This window comes from Pristiophorus japonicus, chromosome 4 (genome assembly GCF_044704955.1).
Source record: "Pristiophorus japonicus isolate sPriJap1 chromosome 4, sPriJap1.hap1, whole genome shotgun sequence".
In the NCBI taxonomy this organism is placed as follows: domain Eukaryota; kingdom Metazoa; phylum Chordata; class Chondrichthyes; family Pristiophoridae; genus Pristiophorus; species Pristiophorus japonicus.
Window position 1 is genome coordinate 62130231 of NC_091980.1, and position 14981 is coordinate 62145211.

The 14981-nt window shown below is 45.8% G+C and overlaps 1 long non-coding RNA gene across 1 annotated transcript; it reads right to left on the reverse strand.

Annotated features, from left to right (window-relative positions):
* Positions 1-6547: 6547 nt before the first annotated feature.
* LOC139262069 (uncharacterized) lies at positions 6548-14030 on the reverse strand. Its single transcript, XR_011592880.1, has 2 exons — positions 13994-14030; positions 6548-7112 (listed from the first exon to the last, which is right to left on the reverse strand). It is a non-coding gene; the product is annotated as an uncharacterized lncRNA (long non-coding RNA).
* Between the last annotated feature and the right edge of the window lie 951 nt (positions 14031-14981).

The following is a 14981-nucleotide window of genomic DNA, read 5'->3' on the forward strand; positions in this document are numbered from 1 at the left end:
CGCAAATTCTGGGCCAATATCTACCTGACCAGATTAGAGGTTTTCTCCTTCCAACCTGGCTGCTGTTTGTGATCAGATTTTTAAAAGCTTCTCTCCCTGACCCACAGTGGATCAAAAGAATTTGTCAGCACCAAGTTGCTAGATGTCTTCCTGAATGACCAGGCATTTCTAATGAATTAACCATTATTTGGGATCTGTGCAAAACAACTGACAATTTTAAATACCTCTAATCTGCCTAAGCATCCATAACTCAGCGTGGTGCTATCTGGGGAAGTTAATCCTTGTTAAGCAAGCTACAGCTGAAAACACTGATTTAAAAACCACTTATGTTCAAATCTCTGTCGAAAAGAGGCCAAAGAATCCTGAACCTTGAAAACCTCCAAGGCAAAGTGAGTTGATGCGGAAACATACTGAACACCATGCTACTGTATATTATCAGTTTCATCAAATTCAATACATTTCACAAGCTCTTTTGTTCTTTCTGTCAATGTGTGAGCTGTGGTCCAACCCTAGTCTTTGACCTGAGCTGCTACTTTGTGACTTCAAGTTATTCATTAAACCCAATTTGGACTAGTTTCAGACAATAGCCTCTAGCCAAGCTTTGCTAATATGGCTATAACATTGGCATCTACCTGATAATGTGGAAAACTGCCCAGGTATTTCCTGTCCACAAAAAGCAGGACAAATCAAATCTGGCCAATTACCACCCCAGTCTTCAGCAAAGTGATGCAAGGTGTCATCGACAGTCCTATCAAACAGCACTTACTCACCAATAACCTGCTCACCGATGCTCAGTTTGAATTCCGCCAGGACCACTCGACTCCAAACCTCATTACAGCCTTGCTCGAAACATGGACAAAAGAGCTGAATTCCAGAGGTAAGGTGAGAGTGACTGACCTTGACATCAAGGCAGCATTTGACTGAGTGTCACATCAAGGAGCCCTTGTATAATTGAAGTCAATGGGAATCAGGGGGAAAACTCTCCACTGGTTGGAGTCATCTTACAGACACAAAGGAAGCTGGTTGCGGTTGTTGGAGGTCAATCATCTCAGCCCCAGGACATAGCTGCAGAAGTTCCTCAGGGCAGTGTCCTAGGCCCAACCATTTTCAGCGAGTTCATCAATGACCTCCCCTCCATCATAAAGTCAGAAGTGGAGATGTTCGTTGATAACTGGTGTTCAGTTCCATTCACAATTCCTCAGATAATGAAGTGGCATGTATCATTCTCGCCACACAAGTGCCAGGTAATGACTTTCTCCAAAAAGTGAGAGTCTAACCACCACCGCTTGACATTCAATGGCATAACCATCGCTGAATCGCCTACCATCAACATCATGGGAGGTCACCAGTGACCAGAAACTTAACTGGACCAGCCACATAAATACTGTGATAACAAAGGTAGGTCAGAGGCTGAGTATTCTGTGGTGGGTGTCTCACCTTCTGACTCCCCAAAGCCTTTCCACTACCTACAATGCACATGTCAGGAGTGTGATGGATTATTCTCCATTTACCTGGATGAGTACAGGTCCAACAACACTCAAGAAGCTTGACACCATCCAGGATAAAGCAGCCTACTTGATTGGCACCCCATCCACCATTTTTAACATTCACTCCCTCCACCACTGGCGTACCGTGGTTGCAGTGTGTACCATCTATAAGATGCACTGCAGCAACTCCACATGGCTTCTTCGACAACACCTCCCAAGCCACCAACCTCTACCGTCCAGAAGGACAAAGGCAGAAAGTGCATGGGAATACAATCACCTCCAAGTTCCACACCACCCCGACATAGAAATATATCACCGTTCCTTCATTGTTAAAATCCTGGAACTCCCTCCCTAACTGATTGCGGTAGTACCTTCACCACACGGATTGCAGCAGTTCAAGAAGGTGGCTCACGTCCACCTTCTCAAGAGCAATTAGGGATGGGAAACAAATGCCGGCCTTGTCAAAAAAGCCCAAATCCCAGGAACAAATAAAACAAAAGAACAATGGCAGCTTTCTCCTTGTATGGTTGTTTAATAATGTAGCCCCTTACAATGCATTCTATAATTAGGCTACACCTACTTCATTCCGGGTGTTAGTCTTGGCTTTGTGGTAGCACTGTTCTCTGAGTCAGAAGACCCGGGCATATAATGTAGGCTGGCACACTATGCAGTACTGAGGGAGTGCTACAGTGTTGGAAGTGCTGTCTTTCAGATTAGACATTAAACCGAGGATCTGTTGTAGGTAGATGAACCCACATCTTTCTCCTTCCTCTAATTCCAGAATTCGACCTGAACCCATCCGGGTGAGATTAAAATGGTCAAGGCTCACAACTCAGTATTGTTTTTACTGTTTATTATACTATGGATAACAAACATCACTGCACTGTTCCCTTTAACGTCGAACAGTAATTCTCTTTATCTTCAAACTCTACTCACCCTAGCGGTCACTCAGGGTAGCATGTTTCCATATGTGTGGTTGACCAAAACAGTCTGCAATTACCTTGCAAGTTGCAAAGGTTTGTTCCTAAACATACCTCTTTTATAATACAAAGGTCCGATCCATGACAATGAATGACGCAATCCCCGCTTTGATGTGCCATTTGATCATTTCCCCATCCTGGATCATAGTTCACTATCACACAAATAAATGTCCCCTTTCTGTTTGATTGTTCAACCATTATCATGCAAAGTGTTTTTGATGGGGAGTTTCAGGTCTCCTGCTGTATGATGTTCAACTATTATCACAAAGTGTTTTTGATGGAGAGTTTTGGGTTTATAATGGTTTTTTCACTCCTGGCTCAAGGTTGACATTAGCATTTCAAAGAGTGAGGCAACCACTCCAGACTTGGTAGGGCTGTGGTCATCAAGTTCATATGAGGCTGGTCAAGTTACAACACTGTCTTCACAGTACATACAGCCTGTTAACCCTTTAACTGTCGGCTTACTTTAAGTTAAATACATTCTTCCTGCAGGTTTGTCTGCACTGCCTGCCCTCTCAGGTAGACGTAAAAGACTCCAACCCTTACGCACTATTTGAATACCATGGGAATTCACCATTGCAATGTTTATCTCTCAACTAATACCACTAAAAAACAGATTATGCAGTAATTTATCTCATTGCTGTTTGTGGGATCCTGCTGTGCACAATTTGGCTGCCATGTTTCCCTACAAAGGTACTTCATTGGCTGTAAAGCGCTTTGGGCTGTCTTGACACCATGAAAGCAGGTAAACAAATCAATTCTTTCTTCAGTGCATTGTTCAGTTTAATGTAACATTTAGGTGCTAAATTGGCATTGTTTGATGCTTAAATGGTTATGTGATATTCGTGCCCTTTTGATTTCCTTTGACATTGTGTACTTGAACATTTTGACTGTTTGAAGTTCACAACCAACTCAATAAATGGTTTTGAGTGGGGGAGAGAAATAGCCAGCTATTGTATATATTTATATATAGTTAAACATTCATCTAGTTCAATATCAAACTTCTTGATCAGTCTAGATATCAGTTTGTATTATTGCAGGTTTATATGTAACTTCCATATATTATGTTATTTCATGTTATATAGGTTTATAAAAATTCTCCAGGATATAATATAATTATTTCTTTATTACCCCTTATAGAGAATTTTTTGGAATGGCTGATTTTAATAACTTCAATGCAGATTTCCAAGATTTAGATCAACAGATGAATTGTTAAAGACAAATGATCCTTTTCTGCATGTTAAACGACAGTACAAGCAGTTTATTTGCATAAATTATTGGTACAAAATTAACTGAAACTTGTTAATATATTACAAATTAATTATTAGCGACATAAGCTGTTAACCACATAGATTTCACGACAGTATTGAGGTGGTTTCTCTCTTCCCCTGGCTCCTCCTGGCCCTCTTAAACTAGGACCACATCACCTATCAGACATTTGGCCTGCAGGATCATCTATGAAAAGTCTATCACACTAAGGCCCGAAATTGATGAAGGCCTCCACCCACCCAAGTGCCGCCCAGATGGCTGCTGAAGTCCCTAGAGGTTCTTTGGGCGGGATATTCATGAAGAAGGTCCCTCGAAGAAGGTGGCAAATGAGCGACTTACGCTGCTAATCTGGGTGGCAGCCGGTGGAAATTCCCAATCTCGGCAGCAAAGTCGCTTGCTGCCCAAGTGCCGCCGAGGATGGAGTTGGGCCCACGGAGGGTCGAAGAGCTGGAAAGAAAAAGCATCAACAAAAAAATATATATCTGAAGACCTTCAGGGGATCCCATCCAGGTAAGTCCCTGGAAAGAAAGAAATTACAAAAAGTTCACTAACCTTTTTTTCAGCATTTTCCTACTTACTGTTGGGGACAGACCAGCCTCCAGCCAGCGGTCCACTCCCGTTATGCTGCCGAGTCCTGCCGACTCCCGCCTGCATGAATATTGCATCTCAACGGGCGGGAGCTCAATTGCGCGACTCGGCCGTCCGCTGAGGTCAGCGGGCGCTTCCCGGTGGCTCTCCCTCCAGCCCACTCCGGCCACATCGAAAGTGGCACTGGGCGGTTCGACCAGAGGAATGTCGGCAGCAGTGGGCAGCAGTGGGCGATAAGGCCATCAATTTCGGCCCCTAGGTTCCATTGGAGCATCGGGTTGGCTGGTCAATCATCAACAGTGGCCTGATGTACTGCAGACTTGCTTGGCTAAGATGCCAAGTCTGTCACAGATGTCGAACTGGTTCCATTGCCCAGCATGTCACTTGGGGCAATCTCATCTCCAGAGAGATCCTGCCTGCCTTTCTTCCTCAATCTCTCTTCCCAACCCCAGGGAGGATACTGGCAAGCACAGATTTGTGCCCTTGCTCGATGGATGACAGATACCTGGATCTCCTTATGAGGTGTGCATGGTCAGCAGCACAAGTGAGTATAAAATGTGTGAATATGTTCCCACCATCCTCCAGACCACATGAAGAAACATCGTACCCCACTGAATGGTGGTTTGATCTGTTTCAGCAGCTAATTGCCTCGTTCATGTTTTCTCATTCCCAGCCTTTGATAATGCCTTTGAGCAATTATTGTCCTAAGTATAAATTTTCTCATCGTCGGTATAAGGTTCGAAAATCCACGGCCGCATTTTCTTTTGGAACACCCTAAGGACAAGAAAACTAAGATGGGATCGTCCTATACATTTTAAATGAACATTTTTGGCCAAGTAAAATCCTCAGACTAGGCAGGCTGGGAAACGTGTGGGCGGATACAGACATTGTGGAGTCTGGCTTACAAGCGAGACAGAGGCAAAGTGCATTCTGGCAGGCCAATCAGGGATCGAGTCGGGCCTGAAGTGGGGAAATCCTCAACCAATGGGGACTACCCGGCCCAGTTTGAAAATATGACTCACCCCTAATCAAATTATGAATGTGGACCATCTACCTAATTAATATGGACAGTGGACAATAGTCCTGAGATCACTGTGGTGATGGCCCATCAAAGGGGAGGCCCAAACCGATTGACTCCCAGGACTGTTACAATGGACCAGCAGACTTTGAGGCACCAAGGTGCACTGAAACAATACCCCTGTCCTCACACCTACCTGTACCTGTGACATCTTCTGATTAAATATTCAAAGCTATCTCCCCACCCAAACTTACACAATGGACCACCAACTGAGTTTGGGCGCGAAAAGGCCAGAACTAAATTGGGTACAAATATAGGACCTACAGAACCACCGGGGCAGAAGCAGCTGGAGCCGTAAGAGAAAGAGTCGGGGAGCAGTAGCAGTCACAGACAGACAGAAACCGAGAGAGAACGAAGACGGACTGTTACCGGCTGGGAGACATACCATCGAACGGGCCCTGGACTCGACTTGTGTGCAGAATATACAACCCAACCACCGAGAGGCCCAACATCGTCTCAAGAAGCCGAGCTGCACACTGAACAACGCTCCGAGGCCAACCAGCTGAAGAACCGGAGACCGAACTAACTGGGAGAGGCAACATTCACTCCAGCTACCCCATAAACCAACCATCCTAAGGCTAAAAAAACAATAACTGTCAAAAGGGATTGTAAGTATTATCCTGCGGTTTCTTTTCCCAACTGTCAGCCTCGGTCAGTCAGGTAAAAAGGGGAGTGGGGGTGGTGTTGGAAATGTCTTGTAAAGGTAAAATTGCACAGGGTTTTCATTGTGTCCGTTTCTTCCCATAGATTTTCATAGTTTATAAGTGTGAGTCAGATATGTGTTTTGATGAAGTTTGACTTTGTTGGAAACTTACCGTGGTTAATAAATTGGACTTACACGTTTTTTTCGTTCCAAGGACCACTTGTCTCTGAGCGTTTTTTTTTGTTTTCCTTTCCTTGTGGGAGCTCATTATCCACCAAAAATTCTGAGGTCAGAACCAGATAGGGGTGCTAGAGCGCTTCGAAACCACCAGTTTAGTGGTCAGCGAGCCATAAGCTGCTGAGCTGTCCCCTAGAAGGGACGGAGAGGCCCAATATACCAACAACCACCAAAGACCCCCGAAATTGGGCAGAGCAAAAACCCCCTACATCGGTATGAGTGACCTATTGTGTTCTGAACACAGAAAAGACTGCACACCGGGAGGTTAAAGTAACAGTGACCTCAGTCTTTATTAAGACACGCCAGAGTTAGGAACAGGCCTTAGCGACTGGCTTATATACAGTGCTCCCAAGGGATGCTGGGATCCCTTGGGACTTCAGGGGATGCGCTCCCTGGTGGCAGTACATGGGAGGGCATGCTTTACAGATACACAACATCACTCCCCCACAAAGTCAAAGTGAAAACTATTTACAAGGTGAGGCAGTCGGGAGCCTTTCTTTCCCTGGTGGACCACCTCGGTACAAATATCTGTTCTGGTGTGTTGGCTGTGCCCTCGCTGGGCTGGCGTGTTGTTGGCCCTGCAGGGCTGCTGGGTGAGCCTGACCTTGCTGGGCTGTTGGGCGTGATGAGTTCGACTTCCTGGTCCGGCGTGGTGTCGTTGATCCTTTGTGTGTGCACTGGGGAGATGATGCCCTCGCGTTGCAGCCAGTCCAGCTCGATTTCCACTCTCTCCCTCATCATGTGAGGTACCGCTCGCGCCTTGTAGTGAATGGGTCATGCCTCTGGGACCAAGTGGATCCGCACCTTCGCCCCGGAAAAGTTTCCAATGCCTGGCTCAAAAAGGGAAGGAAATTTGTTAAGAACCTGAGTACATGAGGCCTCATCGACATGTGATAGCGCTCGAATGTCATCCCAGTTCCAGCGGATTTTGCCCAGCCAGCTCCTTCCAAGCAGTGTGGGGCTATCGCCCGGGACAATCCAGCATGGCAGTTCATGCACCGTGCCCTTGCAGGTGACCTTGACTATGGTGCTGCCTAGGACAGTGATGAACTCTTTGATGTACATAATAACATAAGAACATAAGAATTAGGAACAGGAGTAGGCCATCTAGCCCCTCGAGCCTGCTCCGCCATTCAACAAGATCATGTCTGATCTGGCCGTGGACTCAGCTCCACTTACCCGCCCGCTCCCCATAACCCTTAATTCCCTTATTGGTTAAAAATCTATCTATCTGTGATTTGAATACATTCAATGAGCTAGCCTCAACTGCTTCCTTGGGCAGAGAATTCCACAGATTCACAACCCTCTGGGAGAAGAAATTCCTTCTCAACTCGGTTTTAAATTGGCTCCCCCGTATTTTGAGGCTGTGCCCCCCAAGTTCTAGTCTCCCCAACCAGTGCAAACAACCTCTCTGCCTCTATCTTGTCTATCCCTTTCATTATTTTAAATGTTTCTATAAGATCATCCCTCATCCTTCTGAACTCCAACGAGTAAAGACCCAGTCTACTCAATCTATCATCATAAGGTAACCCCCTCATCTCCGGAATCAGCCTAGTGAATCGTCTCTGTACCCGCTCCAAAGCCAGTATATCCTTCCTTAAGTAAGGCGACTAAAACTGCATGCAGTACTCCAGGTGCGGCCTCACCAATACCCTATACAGTTGCAGAAGGACCTCCCTGCTTTTATACTCCATCCCTCTCGCAATGAAGGCCAACATTCCATTCGCCTTCCTGATTACCTGCTGCACCTGCAAACTAACTTTTTGGGATTCATGCACAAGGACCCCCAGGTCCCTCTGCACCGCAACATGTTGTAATTTCTCCCCATTCAAATAGTATTCCCTTTTTTTGTTTTTTTTCCCAAGGTGGATGACCTCACACTTTCCGACATTGTTTTCCATCTGCCAAACCTTAGCCCATTCGCTTAACCTATCCAAATCTCTTTGCAGCCTCTCTCTGTCCTCTACACAACCCGCTTTCCCACTAATCTTTGCGTCATCTGCAAATTTTGTTACACTACACTCCGTCCCCTCTTCCAGGTCATCGATGTATATTGTAAACAGTTGTGGTCCCAGCACCGATCCCTGTGGCACACCACTAACCACCGATTTCCAACCCGAAAAGGACCCATTTATCCCGACTCTCCGCTTTCTGTTAGCCAGCCAATTCTCTATCCATGCTAATACATTTCCACTGACCCCGCGTACCTTTATCTTCTGCAGTAACCTTTTGTGTGGCACCTTATCGAATGCCTTTTGAAAATCTGCCCTGTACATTTCTGCTCGCAAACTCAGTTCCAGTTAATTTATGAACATTGCTAACACTTTTGTGATGAGAGATTTGTTTGGTGTTATCACTGGTGGACATAAACGCCTGTGCTATCGCAATGGCCTTACAGAGGGTCAGTGTCTATACAGTCAAAAGTTTTCGTAGGATGGTCTTGTGGCCAATGCCCAGTACAAAAAAGTCTCTGAGCATCTGCTCCAGGTAGCCATCAAACTCGCATTGTCCTGCAAGTCACCTTAGCTCGGCGACGTAGCTCGCCACTTCCTGACCTTCAGATCGCTGGCATGTGTAGAACCAATACCTCGCCATCAGCATGCTCTCCCTCGGGTTAAGATGCTCCTGAACCAGTGTACACAGCTCCTGATACGACTTATCTGTGGGTTTCACTGGAGCCAGAAGGTTCTTCATGAGGCTGTCGGTCGGTGTCCCGCAGACCGTGAGGAGGACCACTCTCCTTTTTGCAGCACTTCCTTCTCCGTCCAGCTCATTTGCTACAAAGTACTGGTCTAGCCGTTCGAGATAGGCTTCCCAGTCCTCACTCTCCGAGAACTTCTTCAGGATGCCCACAGTTTGCTGCATCTCTGCGTTGGATTCGTATTCTCGTCGCCATTTATTGTCATCCTAACACAGATGAGATTGCACACAGGGAGGTTAAAGTAACAGTGACCTCAAAGTAACAGTGACCTCAGTCTTTATTAAGACACTCCAGAGTGAGGAACAGGCCTTAGGGGCCAGCTTATATGCAGTACTCCCAAGGGATGCTGGGATCCCTTGGGACTTCAGGGGATGCGCTCCCGGGTGGCGGGAGGGTATGCTTTACAGATACACAACACAACCAATGTCTTTTTATTCATTCAAGGGAAGTGGGCATAGCTAGCAAGGCCAGCATTTATTGCCCATCCCTTATTGCCCTTGAGAATGTGGTGGTGAGTTGCCTTCTTGAACCACTGCAGTCTGTGAGGTGAAGGTACTCCCAGGGAGGGAGTTCCAGGGTTTTGATCCCGTGACACTAAAGGAATGGTGATATTTTTCTAAGTCAGGATGGTGTGTGACTTGGAGGGAAACTTGCAGGTGATAGTATTCCCATGCACCTGCTAAACTATTCAAGTAAGATGTGAGAGAGAAAACAGGACACTACAGGCCAGTCAGCCTGACATCCGTTGTCAGCAAGATGCTGGAATCCATTGTTAAGGAAGTGGTAACAGGGCACTTAGAAATCATAATGCAGTGTCAACAGGGTTTTATGAAAGAGAAATCGTGTTTAACAAATTTACTCGAGTTTTTTGAGGTTGTAACTGGCAGGGTAGAAAAAGGAGAACAAGTAGATGTAGTATATTTGGATTTCCAAAAGGCATTCAATAAGGTGCCACATAAAAGGTTGTTGCACAAGATAAGGGCTCATGGGGCTGGGAGTAATATATTACTATGGATAGAGGATTGATTAACAGGCTGTAACTAGTGGGATGCCGCAAGGATCAGTGCTTGGGCTTCAGATATTTACAATCTATATTAATGATTTAGATGAAGGGATCGAGAGCAATGTATCCAAGTTTGTTGATGATACAAAGTTAGGTGGGAAAGGAGGCTGTGAGCCTGCAAAGGGATATAGATAGACTAAGCGAGTGGGAAATAAGGTGGCAGATGGAGTATAATGCGGGGAAATGTCAGGTTATTCACTTTGGTAGGAATAATAGAAAAACAGAATGATTTTTAAATGGTGAGAATCGATTAAATATTGGTGTTCAGAGAGATTTAGGTGTCCTCGTACAGGAAACACAACAGTTAGCATGTAGGTACAGCAAGCAATCAGGAAGACAAATGGCATGTTGGCCTTTATTGCAAGAGGGTTGGAGTACAAAAGTAAGGAAATCTTAATACAATTGTACAGGGCTTTGGTGAGACCACACCTGGAGTATTGTGCACAGTTTTGGTCTCCTTATCTGAGAAAGGAAATACTTGCCTTAAAGGCGTTGCAACAAAGGTTCACTGGATTGATCCCTGGGCTGAGAGGGTTGTCCTATGATGAGAGATTGAATAGATTGGGCCTATACTCTCTGGGGTTTAGAAGAATGAGAGATGATATTGAAACATATCAGGTTCTGAGGGGGATTGACAGATAGATGCTGAGAGATTATTTCCCCTGGCTGGAGAGTTCAGTACTGGGGGGCATAGTTTCAGGATAAGGGGTTGGCCATTCAAGACAGAGATGAGGATTTTTTTCACTCACAGGGTTGTGAATCTTTGGAATTCTCTGCCTCAAAGAGCTATGGATGGTGGGTCTCTGAATATATTCAAGGCTGAGATAGATAGATTTTTGGACTCAAGGGGAATCAAGGGATATGGGGATCGGGTGGGAAAGTGGATTTGAGGTCAATGATCCCCCATGATCATATTGAATGGTGGAGCAAGCTTGAAGGGTCGTATGGACTACTTCTGTTCCTAATTCTTATGTGCTGCCCTTGTCCTTCTAGGTGATAGCGGTTATGGGTTTGGGAGGTGCTGTCGAAAAAGCCTTGGTGAGTTGCTGCAGTGCATCTTGTAGATGTTACAGAGTGCGGCAGTGGTGGAGGGAGTAAATGTTGAAGTGGGTGGATGGGATGCCAATCAAGTGGGTTGCTTTGTCCCGGATGGTGTTTGAGCTTCTTGCATGCTGTTGGAGCTATACTCATCCAGGTAAGTGGAGATTATTCCATCACATTCTTGACTTGTGCCTTGTAGATGGTGGAAAGGCTTTGGGGAGTCAGGAGCAATGTTCCCCTTAAGCTCCACAGCTATGCAACGCTGCAAGGATCCTGCACAGCCTACTTTTCAATACAAAAACTGCACATGCGCGGTATTTTTATTCGCCCGCACAACCCATTGGAGGGGCTGCGTCACCAGGTTGGCACCTCATTTTTAGGTACTCCTGGTACTGCTTCTGGCATGTTCTTCTACACTCCTCATTGAAGAAAGGTTGGTCCCCTGGCTTGATGATAATGGTAGAATGAGGGATATGCTGGGACATGAGTTTACAGATTGTGATGGAATACAATTCTGTGCTGATGGCCTATGGATGCCCAGTTTTGAGCTGCTAAATCTGTTCTGAATCTATCCCATTTAGCATGTTGGTAGTGCTACACAATACGATGGAGGGTGTCCTCAGTGTGAAGCTGGGATTTCGTTTCCAGAAAGACTGTGTAGTGGTCACTGCTACCAATGCTGTCATGGAAAGATGCACCTGCGACAGATAGACTGGTGAGGACGAGGTCAAATAGGTTTTTCCCTCGTGTTGGTTCTCTCACCATCTGCCACAGGCCCAGTCTGGCAGTTATGTCCTTCAGGACTCGGCCAGCTCAGTCAGTAGGGTGCTACCGAGCCATTCTTGGTGATGGACATTGAAGTCCCCTACCCAGAGTAAATTCTGTGCCTTTGCTACCCTCAGTGCTTCTTTCAAGTAATGTTCAACATGGAGGAGTACTGATTCATCAGCTGAGGATGGGATTGGTGGTAATCTACAGGAGGTTCCTTGCCCATGTTTGAACTGATGCCGTGAGACTTCATGGGGTCTGGAGTCAATGTTGAGGACTCCCAGGGCCATTCCCTCCCGACTGTATACCACTGTGCCGCCATCTTTGGTGGGTCAGTCCTGCCAGTGGGACAATATCTGGGACATTGACTGAAAGATGATTCTGTGAATATGACTATGCCAGGTTGCTGCTTGACTAATCTCTGGGACAGCTCTCCCAATTTTTACACAAGTCCCCAGATGTTAGTGAGGAGGACTTTGCAGGGTCGACTGAGCTGGGTGTGCCTTTGTCGTGACCAGTGTCTAGGTCAATGCTGTTGTATCCGGTTGTATTCTTAGTAAACTTCTTTTTAGGGGTTAGGTACAGGTGAGTGGCTTGCTAGGTCATTTCAGAGGGCAGTTAAAAGTCAACCTCATTGCTGTGGATCTGGAATCACATATAGGCCAGATAAGAGTGGCAGATAGATGTCCTTCCCTGAAAGATATTAGTGAACCAGCTGGGTTTTTACGACAATTCATGTTCATCATTACTGCTACTACCTTTTTATTCCCGATTTATTTAATTTACTGAATTTAAATTCAGGGATTTAAACTCAGGTTTTCGGACCATTAGTCTAGACGATTCCAGTCAGATAATCACTATGCTACTTAGTTAAAAGACCTACTTGGCAGCTTGCAGCATGCCAGTTACCTCAATGTTATAGATGTCCAAGTCCAATGCTACATATCAGGTTTGCTCATCACCAACTGCTTAATCTTGGTGCCTCGTATGAAGGGTTTGGTGAAAAAGATGCGCCTGCTGTGTGATTGATGCTCTCTCCAAGATACTTAGTAATAGGATGCTGGAGCCAGACCTCTCCCTCCTTCGAATCAGTTTGTGAAACGTGAAAGAATATTTTTAGATCCACTGTACATACCATCAGCTTAATCTGCATGGAACCCAGCTGACATTGAAAAGAGATGTGAAGGATCAAAATATATGCTATGAGTTATCTGTAGAAAATATTTATGCAATGTCCTTCCTGACTCCCAGCATTTAATCTTTAGTGATGAGAAATATGTCAGATTACACAGAATCATAGGATGATACAGCACAGAAGGAGGTCAATCGGTCCAGCGAGCCTGTGCTAGCCCTTTGGTAGAGCTATCCAATTAATCCCACTCTCCTGCTCTTTCCTCATAGCCCTGCAATTCCTTTCCCTTCAAATATTTATCCAATTCTCTTTTGAATCTATTCCCATTGTTCTCCTATCATTTAATTCTCATGTCCAAGTATAGATGGCCGCAATTCAACATCTACAATCAGTTCCAGCAGGAACTAGCAGCAACACTGGGGGAACTTGCAGAATGGCCCTCTGCCCACTCCAAAATTGGGCAGTTGTGGTGTAGTATATCTATTCCCTTGCTTTGTAATACTGTCATTCAACCTCGAGTAAAGCATTTGCGCCCCATTCAGCTCCTCTGCTCCTATTTTGTCTCAACTCTAAATACTGCTGAGGAGAGGTACCGTTTCCATTGTTTACGTGACTATGCTGATTTTGTTTCCATCTTTTTAGCACGGAGTTCAAAGGGAAAGAAATGTCTGCTTCCCTGCTCCACGCTTGTACTGCCATCTGCTGGCAATGAATCAGACTACGTGAGCTGCTCCGCTGACAGAGCACTTCATGGCCCAGAATTTGCTGGAGCGGAGTATCTCGCTGCGGGGCCCATTTGTTAGATTTCTTTTCCTCTCACCCTTCAGCTCGAATTATTTTTGTGTTCCAAATTGCTGGAAATGCGAGCTGATAATGTGACATCCGGGACCAAAAGTCTATCTCCTTAACCAATGAGATTTAAGAATAGAGAAAGAACCAGAGAAGGAAATAGGGTGAATTAGAGCCAAATTAGATACAGAAACTGAAATAAGGGCCGGAATCTTACCGTGTGTTTGAAGGCGGGTCCACTGTCAAAATGCCCGTGATTGACAGTGGGGAGGAAGTCCGCTGTGAACCCGCCTCCTTGTGAATTTCCAAAGTGTCGGCTCTGCCTGCGGTTTGCAGACCCAGCACGAAGCGGCGTGTCAGACAATTGTGATAGTTAAGAAGCTGCTTAAAGCTATTTAAGCTATATTTTACCAGGTCCAAAGAAATTTTCCAAGTTTTTTTATGAGATTCCTGTCCCTTGAGTATCATGTTAGGCAAATGTGTCGGGTTCTCAACAACTCTGGATTGGTTTGACTAGCTGACAGCTGCAGAAGTGGTACAAAGCTACCATTTCACAGCTGTTCAATTTCCAATCTGAGAAGCTGGAGCCTTCAGGATTTGGAATACATTTTTCAGCTTCATGGAGGTTTGAAGTGTTTGCAGTGAACTCTCTATCCAGTGTCCCCTCCTTGGAGCAACCTATCTGACCATTGACAGATCACTTCTGTCATCTCAACTTCAGCTGTCATCCATTCCATCAGCATCGGTGCCCTTGAAAAAAAATCTCACCTTATTCCTCAGAATCTCACCACCATCAGCCCCAACAGGACCATCACCAGCATCACCAGCAATACCAACCTTCTCCGCAATAACCTGATGCTGCACAGGACACAGGTCATCACCACCCAACCACATTGTTGCCCAGGACACCAGAGATGGCCTCACCATGGCCACATTTACTTCACTTGATGATGTACACCATGGGGCCAATAACAGGAGTCGCAAACGATTTCTCACCCGGGGTGTGGGGCTGCTACTGCCTCCCGCGAAATTCTACAGTAGTTAGCAAAGGTGCAAACCGGTAGTACGCAGCTAACATCATCGCCATGTGCAACGACCCGGTTTCGCCCTGGAGTGGAACTTCGGTAGCGCCCCATAAGGCCACCGCTGGTGGTGTCCGCACTAGCCTCGCAGATGACAAACCAGGCTGCACTTCGCTCGCGGGG